We start from the raw sequence: 6006 nt of genomic DNA, 5'->3' as shown, positions 1-6006 counted from the left end.
AAGCCGGGAAAGGACATGAGACTTGGCAGTAAGGGAACAACAAAGGGGGGGAGTGAAATGAATGGCGTTAAATTTATATAACAATATAAATATATGTGAAATAAAGAAGAAAAGAACAATGTTTTATTGTTGCATCATCTTAGCCCCAGTTATCTTTAAATGATTAGTCTAGATTAACCTAAAGAGCCAAGGACAATGCAATATTGCACACTATACATTCTATGTCACTCACCAGTGCTGCCCATAATACTAGGATAAAGGATGTAGCTATCTTCTGATACCTGTTAGATGGCAAGACAATGTACTTTATGCAAAGGGAAACGTGGTGGCTGATGACTGAAACCAATGAAAATGCAACAGCCTGCAGTTGTCAGCTTTTCAAAGCCAGCTACAGCAGTCAAACCATCTAAGGCTTCACTCACGCAGGCCTAGAGACTGTTCTGACAGCATCTGATTGCTAGGGAAAAATCTGTATTCTCTGACTGGTTGGCTCTCATAAGGTGACTGCGTTGCAAAAAAGGCTACTGTAACAAAAACCTCAAAAAGCTCTTCCGTTCTCCTAACCCTGACTTGTACATTCTGTAACTCCATGCATACATCACCGCTGACAACCATATCCAGGATGTTAAATCCAGTCAGTCAAAACCACATGAGGTTCTACCCTATATTGACTGTTCATTTATCCCACCTAATAATACCACTTGGGTCAGTTCAGCACAGAACCCAAGGTTAACAGCGTTAAGTTAACTGCCTTTTGATCTGTGTGGATAGTTTTCCTCTGTGCTGGGTGAATTTTCCTTTTTTCATTACTCAGTCATGGATTTGAGCCCACTTTGATTGGCAGATGTTCTAAGACAGGCAGCTGTAGCTGATATGTGTCTGGAAGACAAACTATTACAGTACTGTTTATGTCTGTCCATCACCTGTACACCCTTTTTTCCTTTCTCTTTCTTTTGCTACTTGGGGGATTTTTCCTTATCTAAATCAAGACTGTGAACACAGAGGGTATTTTATGCTGCAAAGATTTCTGTAAAGTCTCTTGAGGCCTTGTGCCTTGTGATATTGGGCCATACAAATAAAAGTTACTTTATCCTGTGAAAGATCACAAGAGACCGAGTGCTATTATCGTAACACAGACACCAATTTATTGCTGTAAATAAACCTGCTGGCAACTTTTGACATGTGAGTAAAATGTGAGCACTTGAATTAAACCCATAAGACATGAAGATAGGCTATGTTATTATAAGTCTTCTACAATTTTACTTGAACAGGTTTGAGCTTGTCATAAAACCCTGATCAGTACTAACAGGCTTCAAATAGGGTAACCAGCTGCTGATTGGACCCATAGCTGTAGCTTTCTACCAGCTATGAGCGGCCATGCAAGCCAGGACATGGTGGTACTCTGCCTTTATTATAAAGCTGGCATTCCGTTAATTCGTTCCCCTTTGCCTGCCTATTAGATGTCTTCACGAGGGAAAGACTTTCTAAAAAAAGGGAAAAAAGGCAAAGTATGCAGGAAAAAATATTTGGATTGTACCTATATATCTACAAAGATTAAGCTAAGAATTAAACAGAAGAAGGGTTATGCTGTGTGTCAGTCTGCAGTCATGGGTCACATAAAGGTGGCATAGCTATTACCAACAGTCTCAAATTAGTACTGCATTATTCACAGGCCGCAGCATGACTTATGTTATTGTCTGGCATTTTTTGCCAGAGGAAGCTGAAAGTAGTTCACTATTTTAATCTATCTAATGAAAGAGGGTTCCTGTACCTTCATATTTTTATACATGGTCTGTTCATCCATCTATCTTCTTCTCTTTATCCAATGCACGGTGGCAGGCGGGCTGAGCCTATCCTAGCTATCATGGGGCAAGAGGCGGTGCACAACCTGGAATGGTTGCAAATCTGTTCCTGGACTAACATAGAGAGACAGACAAATATGGCCTTAAATATATTTCATGTACTAAAAATGGCATTGCATATTCTCTTTATGCAAGATTACGCCACTGATTAACACATACTGTAAAAAGTGCAAGGTTGATTTTCAAACTGCTATTAAATAGTCTTCACTGTCTTCATTGGTAAATATAAGCCTTTGAAATGTAACCGCAATGCCCTGAAAAAGTGAGAAAATTTACACTTTAGATTTGAAACATAAAAGAAAGGTTTGGTATTTTATGGGTTTCTGTTGCTCAGACTGGTGCATAAAGTGCTTTTTGAAAGTCATAGGAACTTTGAAGTCTTATTCATCCTTCTTAAAGTCATTCTGTTATATAACAACAGCCACAGGTCCATTTTGTGTGAACCAGAGGCCAGGTATGCTGTGGCATTTGGGCTACATCTGAACCACAATACTTGCATTGACCCATGACAAGCCTTCTTTACAACATCTGGACCACATCTGGCCCCCCTCAGCATTAGCAAGTGCAGTAAGTGAGTCATTAGTGCCAGAAAGTAACCCAGATTCAGCCAAAATGTGTCCGTTCTCTGGGCCTGGCTATAGCTTTGACTGCTTGATTCACCAGAATGTTAAACTATTGCTTTTACAGCACATTTAGGTACTTGCTAGTCAATTTCCATGCTCCAGCCTTCTGCTTTGAGCTTAGCTATTGGAGTGACCCTTTTGCGGGATGGGGGGACTCTTAAAACCTCCACTCAACTTATTTTTGGATGAAACATGAAGACAAGTCCATCCTCCTCGCTGTGCTGAGTAATGAATAAGAGATAGGCTCTTTCTCACCAACGCTGCCTGTGAGGGCGAGGCAGCATGATGTCACCCTCTCACATCAATAACAGCCTTATAATGGAAAACAATCTGCACAGCTCCAATCTCGATGGGGCTGACTTCCTCCAACAAATGAGCACCAGTCCTCCGCCCACTACACAAGGGCAGGACGTAACACTTTTGCAAACTGATTTACATCTAAATAAATACAGGCCTAGACGAAACAATGTGCGGACCCAAAAGAGAAACCGGCGTCTCTCTGCTGGGCAAGTTCAATTTATATTGCCCAATCCGGCCAAGCTGCAGGGCACGATAAGACGGGAGGGACTGCTGAATTAAAGCATTGTACAGGAGTCACCGCCTCTGGTTTGCTGCCACACTTAGAAAAGTGAACACAAAGGGACTATAGCAAATGACAAAGGGGATAAAATGAGAGTGAAGTCTAAAAAAAGTAAAAAGCACAAAAGTCAACAACCAAGAGTAAGTGCAGCCAGTACTCAACAGTTGTAGAGGTTTCAAGGGAGATTGCAAAGTGACCATAGAAACACAATGTTATACACTTGCAGGGCAACATTGGAAATAATCCATATTTTTATGCCTCCATGCTGGAGAACACTGTTGTAGCAGGCGTTGTATTTTCAGGTCGTTCCTTCACCTGTTTGTATGATACATCTGTCTCACTGAAAGGTATATTCTTGGAGTACCTGAACATCCACGGGAACTCTGAAGTAATAATACTTAGGTGGACAAAAGCCAGGTTTAGGTGTTGTGTATGTGCCTAATTCTAGTTATCATTGTCAGCATGAAAATAGTGAAAAGACTAAAACCATCAATGTGTGAACTGATTTCTCACCAAGCTCATCATCTCTTCACCTGCTCTTACGGAGGACTTAAATTTTAAACATTACATAATTCCCTAATATTATCCTTTAAAATCTTACAGCGGCGTGATTGTTGGTGGCAAAATATCAGAGTATGTCTGGAACTGCAGAACTACTTGGCTGTTCCCACATGATCAGCTCTTGGGTTTATAGAGAAAGGTCCACAATAAAAATATTCAGTTCTCTGGCAGGGTAACTAAAACTGGAAAATATGTTGCTGGTCTGACAAGTGTCAATTTCTGCTGTAATGTAAAAGCACAGCCTTGTATGATTGATTCAGGCTGCTGGTGGTGTGAGCTGGTTAGAAATTCCAATTTTTATATGTTTAAGATATTCTCTGTAATTCCTGCAACTTTCATGGGAACCTAAAACGTTAAATACAACAAGTAGAAAGTTTATCAAAAAATTCAATGGTTTTTTTTTTCAGTTGACATATACAGAACTACTTAAAAAGATATTTATCAGTGCCATATGAACAAAAGACTCCCCCCCTTTCTTAAGTATATTTCCTTCTAGGAAGTGGAAATAAGGGAAGGAAAGAAAACTGAAGTTTGACAATACGCTGTTTTAAGAGGGTCGTTACATGTTTCAGTTAATAAGTACCACTTCACATGCTTATACTGATACTTTCAAGATAAATGGTCAATAGAAAAGACTATTTCACTTCATGTGAACTAACAATACAACAGTGTAAAAAGTCCATACATTTACAAAGAAAAGTCCTGTTTAGCTGTAAAAATATGTAATATTGTTAGATTATAAATGACCCAAAATCTTATCCTAATTTTTATTGCTAATGTTGCTGGATAACTAAATCTTCTCTCATGTTTTGATTTTTTTTCTTCGTTTTTTTAATTGTTTTATATTTCTTTATATTTACTATTGTTTCTTCCTAAAAGGTGAACTTTAATGCCATCACCCAACGATACCACTTCCTCTCTGAGGCCTCATTTGAACATAACCTGCACAAGAGGCCTCCAAAAGTCTTATCAGCTCCTCAGCCAGAACCTGGGGCATCCATAACGTGTTAATTCCATTCTTCCAAGAACATGTGGGTACAGGAGCTTCTCAGTCATGACCAATTATTGTCTGCATGCGGATGATGCAGGCCAGATCTCCTTGGACTATGTACAACTCCAAACCTGGAGCCTGTTGAAGTCATCAAACCTGGTCCTTCTGTCTGTCCATGTAGCTCATCCTAGTATATTTTTATTTTATGGCATATTGATTGAAAATAAAAGTTTGTTAAATTTATGTAGATATGATTCACACCCAATAATATGTAAAAAAAAATAAACCAAAAAAATCAACACGACTTTGTGAAAGCGTTTAATTATTAATAAAATTGCGTTATTCAATGTTAAGAGTAGAACGAAAATCTTTTGGGGCCCATATTTTGAGTCACAATAGTCCAGTTTGTTGTTGTAAAAACTTTCCACTAACCTTTATTTCAAAGGTAAAAGCTCTCCTTTGGTCTATCCATAGCGTAGTTTATCAGTCAGGGTCAAGCAGGGATTTGGGCTGGGGCCTTTGGGAATGCACTTAGCAAAGGTGGCTGCTGCGTCGATGTTAGTGGGCTCAGGGTGTGGGTCAAGATGACCAGTATCCGTCCACCAAGCAGTCTGGACAATCAACCACTGCCGGCCTTGTTCAGGAGAGGCTCCTAAATCCTCCCACACAAGCCTGGATTTCAAAATAGCCCCATGTGTCAAAAGGGCACTCGATAACGCGGCACAGAAATGTGAACTCTGTGTAACAGAGGTGTGTGGGAAGTTGATGAAATGGCGAGGATGGAAAGAGTGACAGAACTGGAGTTTTCACATTGAGACACATTAAACTTTTTCTTGAGACTTAAATGTCAGATTTAAGCAGTGGGCTTTTAGACCCCACGAATTTGTTGTTTTGGTTTATCACTATCATTGTGTTTCTAGCTGCAGCAGGTAGTTGTTTCATGAAGCAAGTTCAGATAGCAAAATAAGGCTGAGGGAGAAAGGCAGAACGAATATTGATTTCATACCTGCAGGATTTATAAACATGCTATTACATCTTGGAAAAGCTTTAACACCACTTAATGTTAAAATTGTAAAATAAAAAAAGTATTGATTATTTCTTATGAAAACATGAAATAATGCTAAATAATAAGCCAAAATAGTTACATCATCAATTCATCTACATTAAAGCAAGCATTCCAAACTGATCACAATTCAGTTTAATTCTCACTGGATTTGGATGGTAAATTTAATAAGGGATTTTGAGACTGTATTTCAGAAAACCTGTGAGTGTGACTGGGAAAAAGTATTTGTATAAAGTACAAATACTTGGTTACTGTACTTAAGCAGAATTATCAGGTATCTTTTTGACAACGTTATACTTTTAAGCCTTACATTTTTACAGAAATAT

Source organism: Copadichromis virginalis, linkage group LG15 (assembly GCF_057382275.1).
Source record: "Copadichromis virginalis isolate Kocher_CV1m ecotype Utaka linkage group LG15, C_Virginalis_male_GT1.1, whole genome shotgun sequence".
NCBI classification, from domain to species: Eukaryota; Metazoa; Chordata; class Actinopteri; order Cichliformes; family Cichlidae; genus Copadichromis; species Copadichromis virginalis.
This window is presented reverse-complemented; position numbering follows the sequence as displayed.